Source organism: Lissotriton helveticus, chromosome 5_1, assembly GCF_964261635.1.
Source record: "Lissotriton helveticus chromosome 5_1, aLisHel1.1, whole genome shotgun sequence".
NCBI lineage: Eukaryota > Metazoa > Chordata > Amphibia > Caudata > Salamandridae > Lissotriton > Lissotriton helveticus.
In genome coordinates, this window is record NC_136065.1 from 1568783767 (window position 1) to 1568799073 (window position 15307).

Here is a 15307-nt window from a genome sequence, read left to right on the forward strand (position 1 = left end):
AGAACTCTTTGAGCTTTTTTCCCATATGAACTTTTCTCAATCAGTTCTGACTCCTACCCATGAAAAGGGACATATTTTAGACCAAATATGGTCCCGTAATGTCCCATTATCCATTCCAACGATAACGCCCTGCATATGGTCGGATCACCATCAGCTTCAATTCTTCATCACCTTTCACGGCCATTTAAAGGCCCCAGCCTCCGCAGGGGGGCTAACAAGGAAATGGAGCTCATTAAACAAACAAGAGTTCATGTCTACCTTGTCTAACTCTCTCCCAGCTCCTTCCCCAGACATCAACCTTATGGATAAAGATCTCAACAATTGGCTCCTGGTGGCTAGTAACGAGCATGTCCCCTTAACCAAGTTCTCACGTGCTCGCCGCATGGATGCACATAGATGGTTTACCGCAGACCTTAAAAACCAAAAATTAGAATTGCGCCAATTAGAGAGAAAATGGAGACATGGGTATTCTGTCGAAGACAGACTATTATACCCAGCTGCCCGCAGTAAGTACAAAAATTCTATCTAATCTGCAAAAGCACTCTTTTTCTCTGAAAAAATGTCTAATGCTCAAAATAAAACCAGAGAAATCTTCAGGGTCGTTAACGACCTATGTAATGATGCAAGAACTTCTCCATCCCAAGTTCCCACGCAAACGCTGTGCAATCAACTCAATGACTTCTTTAAGGATAAGATTGATAATATAAAAAACAGCATCCAACCCTGCATGACTTCTGCAGGAAGTGTAGATAGCGCTAGAAACCTCTTCGAACTCGGAGCTATTCCTCTGATAGATCAACCGAAACTACTAGAATTAATGAACCGAGTCACTTCCGGATCTCCTAACGATCCTTGCCCTCCGCACATACTAAAAGAAGTTTACTCGACAATACCCCAAGGAATAATTCCCTTCCTGAATGAATCCCTATCACAAGGAATAGTTCCTAATGCGTTCAAAAACGCTACGTTGGTCCCATTAATAAAAAAACCCGGAGCCGACCCCTCTAACCTTTCAAATTATCGACCTATATCGCATCTCCCTTTTGGTGCGAAGATCCTAGAAGCCCATGTCGCTAGTTGTATCTCGAGCTTCATAGAGACATCCGATTTTCTAGAACCCAATCAAGCCGGCTTCCGCCAGGCACACTCTACCGAGTCGGTGATCCTAGCAGTCCTGGACACGATGAGGTCCAATGCCGATAAGGGTATACATCAGGCCTTGGTGCTCCTGGACTTGTCGGTAGCGTTCGACACGGTGGACCATACCATCTTATTACAAGGCATAGCCCTCGGTTGGATCAAATCCTTTCTGAATGACCGTTTTCAGGCAGTCAAACTTGAGAACTTCACGGCGCCCAAACTCCCTACCAGCTGTGGGGTCCCGCAGGGCTCATCACTGTCCCCCTCCTATTTAATCTGTACCTCAAACCGCTGCTACAGTCATTAAAAAACAGGAAGGTCACCATATACAATTATGCGGACGATCTGCAGCTTATATTCCCAGTAAATTCCTCAGACGCCGTTGAAGAATTTCAGGCCACTATGTTGCACATCCAAGGGTGGATGGAGTCGAACCATCTAAAACTCAACCCCGGAAAGACCGAGTTGGTACTCCCGGGCAAAAGCGCATCAGCTGGGGCCCTCATTTTTGGCCAACCTCCATGGGATCTCCTCCGTATCCCTCTCCATCGGTAAAAAGCCTTGGGATCACCCTTAACACCGAGCTATCACTAAAAAATCAGGTGGGAACGGTGATCTCCTCATGTTTCTTCCAGTTACGGAAGATCAAGAAAATTTCCCATCTGCTTACACACTCTGCCCTCATTCAGGTGGTAATCGCTTTGGTCCTCTCCCGCCTTGATTTTTCCAATTCCATCTATTTAGGTATCCCTCTGGCTCTTTCCAACCGGTTGCAGATAGTGCAAAATCAAGCGGCCAGATTAATATTCAAATGCAACGGCAGGAGTTCGGCGAAACCACTGCTAGCCGCCCTCCATTGGCTACCCATAGCCCAACGGGTAACTTTCAAAGTAAGCTGTTTGACCTTAAAGGCTCTTCATGGAAAAAGCCCCAAGTGTATAAACCATCTCATAAAAAAACACGAACCGTCTCGCAATCTCCGCTCTGCCCACCTGTCTCTCCTCACTTTGCCCCTTTTTAAAAAGAAACGCATCGGCGGCTGCCGATTTACTTACCTGGCCCCAAAGATCTGGAACTCACTTCCCCTCTCACTTCGTAGTTGCACCAACCTGATGCAATTCAGGGGTGAACTGAAGACCTGGTTATTTAAACAAGCACACAGTTAGGCCACTGTTCACCATTTTCTTCCCTTCTCTAGCGCCATGAAACCTCTGGGTGCCCGTGCGCTATATAAGTTGTGTATAACATAACATAACATAACACAAACAGATCAGCATGAGGCTGAGCCCAAAACAAAAACGTGGCCTTCCAGGTGAATGCTGTTGGGCACTTAGGGCGAGGGAGCTCGACTGTACACCATGCAGGGGACAGTCCCTTCCTCACAGGAGAGTTGAATGCAAACAAAAACAATAGCCAAAAAATGGTTTTAGGCAACTGCTTTAAATTAGCACAAAGTTGCTCATGCTTAAGAGCCAAAGATAGGCTATTCCAAGAATGACTGTGCTGCACATTAGAATCTCTCTTGACCACAGGAGCCAGTTTAAACAACGGCAACTCCTAAAAGGCATATTCCCAGAGGTGAGGAAGGGAACTCATGAAATATTTCACATTTTATTTCATAGGTAGCTTGGAAACACCCTTGAAGACATGGTACCACAGTTTTAATCTGATGTGCTCCAGTACAGGCAGACGGTCATGATCATTCCAATAGCAGGACACAGGGCTGCTACCATAAGACATAAGACTATAGTATTAGTCAAGCAATGAAGCCAAATAGAACCCACAATGCCCTTCTGTCTAAAACTGCACTCAGTAGATTTCTCAGACGATGTCAATGGAACTATACATTTAGTTTACAAATGTATGCTTCTCCAACTACACATTCAACATTTATGCTTTTTCAATATTTGTCAGTGTTCACCAAGTATCATCCATTGGGTTCCAAAAAAAATGGGTTACAGAGAGAATAAAGTTGAGTGCATGCTTAAATCATCTGGGATTGGTCAAGAAAGCCATTACCCTGAAATTGAGCAGAACGTCAATTCCTACAAGAATGACAGTCCATTGAACTGGCCAAGAGTGTGATCAGGGGTGTCAAACAGATAGTACAGAGGGCTTTGACAGAGAAGACCCCTGAGGCATCCGCATGTGAGATTAAGGGGACGAACACTTTTCACACCACTACTGTGCAGTATAAGCCAGAAAGGGATGGAACCATCAACGTGTGCTCTGCATATTTATGTCAAATGCTGCAGAAAGGTCTAGAAGTACCAGCATGCACAAACTCCCCATCAACAAAGGTCAGTATACCACCCCACACTGAAAACAACATTATTTCTGTCCCAGGCATGGGTCTTAACCCAGATTTGAGGGGTTTCTATCCCATGCATGGCTCTAAACACAGACTTCAGGGAGTAGTAACCCACACACATCCTGAGGGCCCGCAGGTGCAGAACCAACACCCTCTACAGTAGATGAGACAGTACTGGAAGAATGGTGCTGGGATAACAATATGAGGTATATGTTAGTGCATTAAAGACAGAACTCACCCAAGGGCAAAGATCAGGTCTGTTTTGTGACTCCACTCCCTCCTTGCCCCATCAGTCTCTTACTATAATTTTCTAACTTTCCAGCCTGAGCGCGTTATTTGCAGAAGCGCTTGCATTTGGTAGTAGTCACTGGCGATTTGAGCCGTGATTCTTTTAATTCCTCCCGTTTTTTCCCTTCTTATTTGTTATTTTACTTTGGGCACTTTTCCCTTGCTTTTAATTAAGCCTGGCCACGCAGAAACACACAGGTGTCATCTTACCTGCACATAATTGTGAAAACCACCGCCTTTGGCGGGTCCTTGGCCCTTTTCCTGTCGGCGGCCATCTTGGGTGAGGGGTGCAGACCGCGCGCTGTAGTCCGCTCTCCATTTCACACAGGTGAGGATAAAAGCAGGCAAATTGACCGGTTCGGTCTTTCCAGCCTGAGCGCGTTATTTGCAGAAGCGCTTGCATTTGGTAGTAGTCACTGGCGATTTGAGCCGTGATTCTTTTAATTCCTCCCGTTTTTTCCCTTCTTATTTGTTATTTTACTTTGGGCACTTTTCCCTTGCTTTTAATTAAGCCTGGCCACGCAGAAACACACAGGTGTCATCTTACCTGCACATAATTGTGAAAACCACCGCCTTTGGCGGGTCCTTGGCCCTTTTCCTGTCGGCGGCCATCTTGGGTGAGGGGTGCAGACCGCGCGCTGTAGTCCGCTCTCCATTTCACACAGGTGAGGATAAAAGCAGGCAAATTGACCGGTTCGGTCTTTCCAGCCTGAGCGCGTTATTTGCAGAAGCGCTTGCATTTGGTAGTAGTCACTGGCGATTTGAGCCGTGATTCTTTTAATTCCTCCCGTTTTTTCCCTTCTTATTTGTTATTTTACTTTGGGCACTTTTCCCTTGCTTTTAATTAAGCCTGGCCACGCAGAAACACACAGGTGTCATCTTACCTGCACATAATTGTGAAAACCACCGCCTTTGGCGGGTCCTTGGCCCTTTTCCTGTCGTCGGCCATCTTGGGTGAGGGGTGCAGACCGCGCGCTGTAGTCCGCTATCCATTTCACACAGGTGAGGATAAAAGCAGGCAAATTGACCGGTTCGGTCTTTCCAGCCTGAGCGCGTTATTTGCAGAAGCGCTTGCATTTGGTAGTAGTCACTGGCGATTTGAGCCGTGATTCTTTTAATTCCTCCCGTTTTTTCCCTTCTTATTTGTTATTTTACTTTGGGCACTTTTCCCTTGCTTTTAATTAAGCCTGGCCACGCAGAAACACACAGGTGTCATCTTACCTGCACATAATTGTGAAAAACACCGCCTTTGGCGGGTCCTTGGCCCTTTTCCTGTCGGCGGCCATCTTGGGTGAGGGGTGCAGACCGCGCGCTGTAGTCCGCTCTCCATTTCACACAGGTGAGGATAAAAGCAGGCAAATTGACCGGTTCGGTCTTTCCAGCCTGAGCGCGTTATTTGCAGAAGCGCTTGCATTTCGTAGTAGCCACTGGCGATTTGAGCCGTGATTCTTTTAATTCCTCCCGTTTTTTCCCTTCTTATTTGTTATTTTACTTTGGGCACTTTTCCCTTGCTTTTAATTAAGCCTGGCCACGCAGAAACACACAGGTGTCATCTTACCTGCACATAATTGTGAAAACCACCGCCTTTGGCGGGTCCTTGGCCCTTTTCCTGTCGTCGGCCATCTTGGGTGAGGGGTGCAGACCGCGCGCTGTAGTTCGCTCTCCATTTCACACAGGTGAGGATAAAAGCAGGCAAATTGACCGGTTCGGTCTTTCCAGCCTGAGCGCGTTATTTGCAGAAGCGCTTGCATTTGGTAGTAGTCACTGGCGATTTGAGCCGTGATTCTTTTAATTCCTCCCGTTTTTTCCCTTCTTATTTGTTATTTTACTTTGGGCACTTTTCCCTTGCTTTTAATTAAGCCTGGCCACGCAGAAACACACAGGTGTCATCTTACCTGCACATAATTGTGAAAACCACCGCCTTTGGCGGGTCCTTGGCCCTTTTCCTGTCGTCGGCCATCTTGGGTGAGGGGTGCAGACCGCGCGCTGTAGTCCGCTCTCCATTTCACACAGGTGAGGATAAAAGCAGGCAAATTGACCGGTTCGGTCTTTCCAGCCTGAGCGCGTTATTTGCAGAAGCGCTTGCATTTGGTAGTAGTCACTGGCGATTTGAGCCGTGATTCTTTTAATTCCTCCCGTTTTTTCCCTTCTTATTTGTTATTTTACTTTGGGCACTTTTCCCTTGCTTTTAATTAAGCCTGGCCACGCAGAAACACACAGGTGTCATCTTACCTGCACATAATTGTGAAAAACACCGCCTTTGGCGGGTCCTTGGCCCTTTTCCTGTCGGCGGCCATCTTGGGTGAGGGGTGCAGACCGCGCGCTGTAGTCCGCTCTCCATTTCACACAGGTGAGGATAAAAGCAGCCATGCCGGCGCGCAGCGGGAACGCGCAGCGGGGACGCCGGACTGACGCCGGAGTTACGCCAGAGTTCAGCCCATCTGTGCCCGTCCGGGCCCGGACGGGCTTAGGGCTGGCCCCCATGCCAGATCCGCTACAGCCACCACGAAGGTGTATCAGGTACGACAGGGATGACCTTTTGGCACGCCGGATGCCTCATCCAACCACCTGTAAATATGCCCAGGAGGTATTGTCACCATTTGTGTCGTGCAGGGCTTGTAGTTCATGGCAGAAGTCGCCCTCCGCCTTAACAGCGCTCTCCATCGCGCTGCTGAATTGTCGGTCGCTGTCTAGACACGCGACTGAGATTAATTCCCTTATTTTGGACCACGAGCTGGATGTGTTATTTTTAACGGAGACCTGGCTCTCCTCCAGCTCGGGTCCCGATATAGTTAGAGCACTCCCTCCTGGCTATCTTATTTCACATCTGGATAGGCCGGTAGGGAGGGGAGGAGGAGTCGCTATCCTTTATAGGGACTCACTAGTTTGTAAGGTCCGGGAGGGAGGGGTGAGCGATTGTGAGAGCTATCAGTTCTCCCTTCGCCTATCCCACACCGCATCAATGGCGGGTCTGCTCATTTATCGCCCTCCGGGCGTCCTGGGAAATTTTCTCAATGGTTTGCTGGAAACCACTGCCCTCCTTGCCTCTTCTACGGGCAATTTTGTTCTGTTGGGCGATTTTAACATTCATTTGGACGACCCTTTTAATACCGTGGGAGTGGACTTGTTAAGCGACCTCAAGGTGTTCGGGATTCACCTGACCAACTCGGGGGCTACTCATGATAAAGGCCACTTGCTGGACCCCATACTTTCCAACATGGTGGGCCTTAGAGCATCTCCATCATTGGCTCTACCCTGGACAGACCACTTTATGGTGCCTGCCCAGTGGCAGTCTGACATCCCAGTGGCTCTGGCCCCCAGGGCTTTTGTTGTGGACAGAGCCTGGTCTAGGCTCCCAGTGAATACATGGGTGGAACATTTGGAGGCGTCACGGCCTCCCTCTGGGCTTAATCCGTGTGTGGCGGATGAGAACCTTACAGCCTGGCTCACCAACTCACTGGATGCTCTCCTCCCCAAAAAAAACAACTCACTAAGGGAAGGAGAGTAGGATCCGCACCCTGGTACACACCTGAACTGAGATCGCTAAGGAAGGGTTGCAAGAGGCTGGAGCGGCACTGGAGGAAAAACTGGAGCGAAACGAGCCGTAAAGAATACCGGGCGGCTCTTAGTACCTACAAGTCTGCTATTCGGGTAGCCAAAACTGGATTCTTCACGGAGAGAATTGGCTCTGCGGCCAACTCCTTGAAGGAATCGTTTAGGGTCATTAAAGAACTGTTGAAAGCTCCCGAACCTCAGGTCACTCACGAGGACCCACGTGAGAAATGCTCTGAGCTAGCCACCTTTTTTAAAAACAAAATTGATATCATTCTCGCCTCCCTTCCCTGCCCCACCGAGGATATTTCCTCGAGTGACAGTCCAGATTCTCAACCTAGGGCGCGACCGGTGGAGTTGGACTCTCTTGGTCAGGTTACTGTGGAAGATGTCCTCACAGTGTTAACATCTATGAAAAGTGGCTCTCCGAAGGACCCTGCCCCCATGAAATATCTGAAGCAGGTGGCCCTTACCATCGGCGGGCCTGTGACGGACCTCATAAATCTGTCCCTTGCCCAAGGAGAAGTACCCCCTAGTTGGAAAGGTGCGGTGGGGAAGGCTCTCTTAAAGAAGCCTAATTTGGATCCAGCCGACCTTGCCAACTTTAGGCCTATATCTCTGCTCCCCGGTATCAGTAAGGTGGCCGAGAAGCTGGTGAATAGCCGCCTGTCACGTTTTTTGGAGTCCAACGCTCTTCTGGGCAATTCTCAAACTGGGTTCCGTCCCGGTCAGGGGACCGATACCGCCCTGTTGGCTGTCGTGGAGAGCGCAAGGAGCATTCTGGATTCAGGGGGATCAGTGGCAGTGATCCTCCTGGACCTCAGTGCTGCCTTTGACACCGTAGACCATCAGGTGCTTCTCCGACGGCTATCAGGGGTGGGGGTCTCCGGGGTGGCCCTCAAGTGGTTCGTATCCTTTTTGGAAGGGCGGTCATTTGAGGTATGGGAAGGCCCTGAGAAATCATCCTCAATACCTCTCCAGTGTGGGGTGCCACAGGGCTCCTCACTGAGCCCTACCTTATTTAACACCTACATGGCCCCGCTGGAGAGTGTGGTACTGCCTCTGGGTATTAAGATCATCAGCTATGCTGATGATACCCAGTTGGTAGTAGGCCTCCCACAATTGATCCACCATCCCGACCGGCTGCGCACATGCCTGGAGAAGATCTTTACATGGATGTGTAGCTCAGCCCTCAAGCTCAACGGCTCCAAGACGGAACTGATGCTGCTGGGGAATTCTTCACCTTCTTTATCCCCCAGCAGCTGGCCCAGCTGTTTGGGACCTGCGCCCACCCCCAAACGGGAGATTAAGAGCCTCGGAGTGTGGCTTGAGCAGGACCTCTCTTTTAAAACGCACGCGAAAAAGATCTCAGGCGTGTGTTTTGGCCTGCTCCGGTCAGCCCGGAAGATCCTACCCCTCCTGCCAGCAGCCTCTAGGAGGTTACTTATTCAGGGGCTTATTATCTCACGGTTGGATTTTAGTAATGCCCTCTTTTTGGGTGCCCCAGAAGGTACATTAAACAAACTGCAGCAAGTGCAGAATGCGGCCGCCAGGCTTCTGATGGATGTCCCTAGGCGCCAGTCCGCTCGCCCCGCCTTAAAGGCGCTACACTGGCTCCCCGTCAGAGAGAGGGTTAAATTTAAATCGCTTTGTATAGCTCACAAACTCTTACAGGGGAAAGGACCACCTATCCTCAAGGATATGGTCCAAGCGTACAAAGCCCCCCGCTCTCTCCGTTCCGACCATCAACACTTGCTGCAAGTCAGTAGGGTGAGGAGAGAAAGAACCGGTGGAAGAAGATTCTCCATAAAGGTGGCCACCCTGTGGAACTCCCTCCCTCTGTACTTGCGGTCGGAAGTAAGTTTCCCACGTTTTCGGAAACTTTTGAAAACGTTTCTGTTTCCTGCCTGATGCCCTGTGCTGTTGTGACTTCGCCTTCTTCTGGATAAGCGCGGGGATGCCTTTTTTGGTAACCAGGCGCTATATCAAAATTCGTAATAATAACTTGGCGATTGGATTGTCATAAGTAAAAGAAAATCCACTGTCTTCAAACAACCAAAACTGAATGCTTCCCAGTATTCTGAGTACATTCTCAAACAGACTCGGTGATCATAGACTTCAGATCAAAAGAGGCGGCGGCATAGACAGATTTGGAAAGAGGAACCCGACCGCATCCATCATCAGTGTGACGGATGAGTTGGGTAAAACGAGATACACTTCCTCATGGGCTGGGCAACATATGAGGAAACATGAAACTACCGATTTGAGGAATTCACCCACAAGATCATTGATTACATAAATGTAAAGGATGAGAACATGAATCACATGCATCGAGAAAATCCCAGAACTTACATAAAAAGCAACAAAGTACTTGTTAGTTTGCTTATGTACACGCACACAGGCACCAACTTCAAGAATATAAAAGAACGCATACATTTATTTCATTGTAAGTCATCCTTAACAATGGACTTACTCAGGCCAGAAACCCACTCACTAAAATGAGGGTTAGAGTGCCACCAATACGATTAGTATAATATAAGCAAGTAACTGATAATACGAAGAGTACTGACAAAGCCAATAGGTTTTGGTTCTGTATACTTCATGTGCTCAGATGCATACTGGCACACAACGAACATAAACATAGATCAACACACCTACAGGCAGCTATTTCCATGAAGTGTAATAGGCATGCTGTCACCTCTGTATGACAGCCATACGTCATCACTCTGCGCCACCTGTTGCAGATGATGTGCATCAGGGGCCATATTATGTATGTGGCTCACTTTTTCTGTTTGCACCATGGCGCACCTTTCAAAAGGTGCGCCGGGTGCCAAGAGGGACCATGCTCTGTATAAAAAAAGAATACACTGCCCCTAGGGCAGCTGCAAACTCGTCCTGCCCTCGGGCAGAGCAATCAAGTGAAATAGAAACCAGCCTTTTAAAAGTCGCGCTGTGTTTCATACACGCCTGTTGAAAAGGGGAGATCACCTTGCAGGATGGTGCAATGAGTGACTGCACCTGCCTGCATGGGGAGGTCTGGGAATCCATAAGACCCACTTTCTCCCGTCCAGAGGGCTGCCTCTAGGAGACACACTGAAAGTGTACCACCTTTTTGCGGCACACTTTCAGGGGGCCTCCTACGGGCATGTTTTGCCTCAATGGCCGCCCCGTATTATGGATGCAGGCGTAGAGGCACAGTGATTCCCTTATTTGCATAGGGCAATGCCCCATGCAAATGAGGGAACACCCTCTCACGATAGCACTGATGCTACATGTGCGCTCTTGCTGTCAATCAATCAATCAATCAATCACAGCATTTGTATGGCGCGCTACTCACCCGGAAGGGTCTCAAGGCGCTGGGGGAGAGGGGTACGTTACTGCTCGAACAGCCAGGTCTTGAGCTGCTTACTGAAGGAGAGATGGTCTTGGGTCAGCCGAAGGTGGATGGGGAGGGAGTTCCAAGTCTTGGCTGCCAGGTAGGAGAAGGATCTTCCTCCGGCGGTGGCTCTGCGGATGCGTGGTACGGTGGCGAGGGCGTGGCTGGTCGACCGTAGCTTGCGGGTGGGCGTGTAGAAGGTCAGGCAGTCGTTGAGGTACTTGGGGCCCAGGTTGTGGAGAGCCTTGTGTGCGTGGGTGAGGAGTCTGAACGTGATTCTCTTGCTGACCGGGAGCCAGTGCATGTCTCTCAGGTGTCCGGTGATGTGGCTGTGTTGGGGGATGTCCAGGATGAGTCGTGTGGAGGCGTTCTGGATGCGTTGGAGTCTTTTTTGAAGTTTGGCTGTGGTCCCAGCGTAGAGGGTGTTCCCGTAGTCCAGTCAACTGGTGACGAGTGCCTGGGTAACGGTCTTCCGGGTTTCGGTGGGGATCCATCTGAAGATCTTGCGGAGCATGCGCAGGGTGTTGAAGCACGATGAGGAGACGGCGTTGACTTGTCTGGTCATCGAGAGGGAGGAGTCCAGGATGAAGCCCAGGTTGCGTGCGTGGTCCGTTGGTTTGGGAGTGGTGCCCAGGGCGGGGGGCCACCAGGAATCGTCCCAGGCGGAGGGGGATGATCCCAGGATGAGGACTTCCGTCTTATCTGAGTTCAGTTTCAGGCGGCTGTTCTTCATCCACTCGGCGACGTCCTTCATCCCTTCATGTAGGCTGGCTCTGGCGGTGGCGGGGTCGTTGGTGAGGGAGGTGATCAGTTGGGTGTCGTCGGCGTAGGAGATGATGTTGAGGTTGTGTTGGCGTGCAATGGCTGCGAGGGGGCTCATGTAGACGTTGAAGAGGGTTGGGCTGAGTGATGATCCTTGTGGTACGCCGCAGATGACTTCGGTGGCCTCGGATCTGAACGGGGGGAGGCGGACTCTCTGGGTTCTTCCAGCGATGAACGATATGATCCACTCCAGTGCCTTCTCTTGGATTCCGATGTTGCTGAGGTGCTGCACTAGGGTGCGGTGGCAGACAGTGTCGAACGCAGCAGAGAGGTCCAGGAGGATGAGGGACGCTGTTTCCCTGTTGTTAATCAGGGATCTGATGTCGTCGGTGGCTGCGATCAGGGCGGTCTCGGTGCTGTGGTTGGCCCGAAACCCGGACTGCGAGGGGTCGAGGGATCCGTTTGTCTCGAGGAAGGCGGCGAGTTGTCTGTTGACGGTCTTCTCGATGACTTTGGCAGGAAAAGGGAGGAGCGAGATGGGGCGGAAGTTCTTGAGGTCGGTGGGGTCCGCTGTTGGTTTCTTCAGGAGGGCGCTGAGCTCGGCGTGCTTCCAGCTCTCCGGGAAGGTGGCGGTGTGGAAGGAGGTGTTGATGATGTCCCGGAGATGGGGTGCGATGATGGCGTCGGCCTTGTTGAAGACAAAAGAGGTTTCGGGAACAAAGAACAAAACAGTAGGTGAAGAGAGAGACCACCATTGGACGGCCAGAAAGGATGATGACACAGAGATAACCCTTAGTGAAGCAGCCACATTTCTTCTTAGTAAGGCACTAATAGATAAGACCAGGCTCAGACATTACCTTAACGGTTACCACAGGCAGGAAGAGGGCAATGTTATCATGGCAGGCTTCGAGGAAAGACTTAGGACAGTGAGAAGAAGGGAGTGCAGTAACCACAGTGAGAAGAAGGGAGTGCAGTAACCATGGAAACGAGAAAATCAAGAGTGAACAAAGCATGGGCAGGATAGAAGGCCATTTGTGGATTCCCCTCTCCAAACGTCAAAGTATCCCCACTGAGGTGGTACTAAAAAAGGAGCCAGGGTAGTTCAGACGTACTCATCATTTATTATACCCATAAGGCAACTCGGTGAACCACAGGCTAATCCCCTAAAAAAGGGCAGTCTTTTACAGCTTATCCGATAAGGTGGTTGATCAAGCGATAGCATCCAGTAAAGGAGCACTGAGGCCAAGGCAGAAATCAAGTCAGCCTGTGGACCACTTCTCATTCGCCCAGACAGCTTCAACCTACTAGGATTCAAATTTGAGGGCAAAATACTTCGTTGACAAATGCCTACCAATGGGCTGCCTCATATGTACCTGCCTTGAAATGTTCAGCACCTTCCTAGAATGGACTCTCAACAAGGAGCACCCGGAAGGTAGAGTGCAACACTATCTAGACGATTTCCTGTTGGTGGGGGAGGAAGGCAAAGAGCAATGTAGCAGTCTCCTAAAAGCATTCATGAAGCTAGCAGACACACTGGGAGTCCCATTAGCGAAGGAAATGACCAAGGACCCCAAAACAAAACTGTTTTTCTTGCGAATAGAGATAGAATCTCAAGCCAGTGTAGGCAGAAACCACCAGGGCCCTACAAACCAGTCTGAGGAAACTAGGGGAGAAGGCAACACAGGCAGAAACTCAGGAGGTGCTAGGCAAACTAGCAGCAAGGGTCTTTCGATGAGGTAGGATATTTGCAAGGCAGCTGGCAAGCCTGGCCAGCAGTCTACAGAAAAACCACCATGTGAGGCTGAGGGAAAAGGGCCACAGCAGGGCATGCTACACTGGGTGAAGTTTCTGGAGAGGGTCAATAAGACATTGGTGTTGAGACAGTCATGGTTGACCACACATCAGTTAGAGTTATTCACAGATGCGGTCGGTAGCGAAGGAAGGTTTCGGGAACATACTGGGTAGGGTGTGGTGCACAGAGCCATGGCCTGCAAGTTAGAGTGTAGATGGACTCATGAAAAACATCAGCATGCTAGAATGTTTCCGAATCGTGTCAGCAGGGTAAATGTGGAGTGAACAAATGCTGTGGTCAGACAACCAAGCAGTAGTACAGTTGATAAAAAGGGGTTCCACCAGGTGCCCTTAGGTCATTCACCTCATGAAAAACCTAGGAAAGGCCCAGTTGTGGTCCAATGTTGAATTGAAGGTGAGACACATTAAAGGAATGACTAACTTGAGAGCCGATGCTGGCTCTCGTTTCTAGTGGGAAAGATTCAGGGAGCTGGCACCGGAGGCGGAACAAGAGATGACCCCATTCCCCAAGGCAGTGTGAACTTTGAGAGATCAGGATCGGATTGGCTGATAGATACCTCTTTGGCACCCAAAACAGGGATCAGGTATCGCAAAAGCCTGGGGATATTCAAAGACGTGGCTGCGATACAGGACCTCACGAATGCGAAGGAAGTCCAGGCAGCAGTGGTGCGTTTCATCAACATCAAAGGGGCAAAAGACTAGATCATGGACACAGGTGCAATAGGCAGCTGTAGCTTATCATTGCAAGCTTCTACAAGGCACGAACCCCACAAAAAGTTTCTATACTAGGGTGGCAATGAAAGACTGGGGACACATGAGGGCTCAAACAAAAAGACAACAGGTTGTCTCACGGAGGTGATGGAGGTCTTTGTGATGTTATACAGCAACACCTACGAGACAACACTCTTCAGAGCAGCCTTTGCCCCACATTTTCTGGTGCACTGAGGTTATCAGAAGTCCCACCTGTGAGGACAATAGCAGGAGAGCACTGCTTATCATTAGAGGACATGCATTAGGGGAAGAACACTTATTTTTTTTAAATACAGATATCGAAACTATAACAGGCTGGCCAAGCTGAGATGTCTGGCAGCCCCCAGATGCTGCCCTGCATGCCTCACCAAGGCTTATTTGGAAAGGAGGCTGGTGGCGGTTTGCCATTCCTGGATCTCCAGGACAGGTGATTCCTCAGTAGGCTCCAATGCACTGAGGTCATGCACTGAGGTCATGCACAGAGCACCGAGGCAGGCAGGTCGCCCCGCACCGCGCTGCGGGGGCCATTCCTTCAGGATAGGGCTGCAACAACAGCAGCGCCCCTAGGTTTGGACGAGTCAAGTATGAAGCAGATCGGGAGATGGGAATATAAGGGACACAAGTCCTGCAGGCGAATGTGGCGCGAAGGGTTGGAACGAGCATACGACAAATACCACCCCTTCTCTTGGCAGGCGATGCACACGCCTGGATAAGAGCAGTTAGTTTTGTGGGACACTTTCATGACAAGGGCATAGAGGTGGGAAGCGGAAGGTCATGGGTAGCAAAGGCTTCTTGACAAGGCCAGCAGGACCGACATATTGTTCATAGACCTGGGGGAAACGATCTGATGACGTTATGGAGAGGGCAGCTGTGTGACCACGTCAAGGAGGGCCTTCTCACAGCATTGAGGGAGACAAGAATAATGTGGTCTGAGATCGTCCCACGATACCAACAGGGGGGACAGCATCGCACAGCGCGGTGGACAGGTCCAGTAGAAAACGTATTATTCAGGTGAGTACATTTTGCAGGAGCATGGGATTTAACTTTGTGAGGCAGGGGCTAATCAGTTAGAAGGAGTCGGATTTTTATGAGGTGGTGGTGTCCACCCTTTTTGGGGGGCATACAAATGTTCTTGGATAACATAGCAGGTGCATTGGAGTTGACAGGTTGCAATTGAAGGATAACAGGGCAGATGGCGCTGCAAACGGGCAACAAGTCTTTTTGTGGTGTGGCAGCACACAGAATAAACTCAAGGAACCCTGGGTCTCAAGCGGTCCAAAATGGGAAGGAAAGGAACTCCCTGGGGCTCGGGGACA

The 15307-nt window shown here is 49.9% G+C and overlaps 1 protein-coding gene across 1 annotated transcript in view; it reads left to right on the plus strand.

The window, feature by feature from the left end:
- The window catches only part of LOC144755588 (chitotriosidase-1-like), an 82079-nt gene that overhangs the window by 23833 nt on the left and 42939 nt on the right, over positions 1-15307 (plus strand). The window lies entirely within an intron of this gene.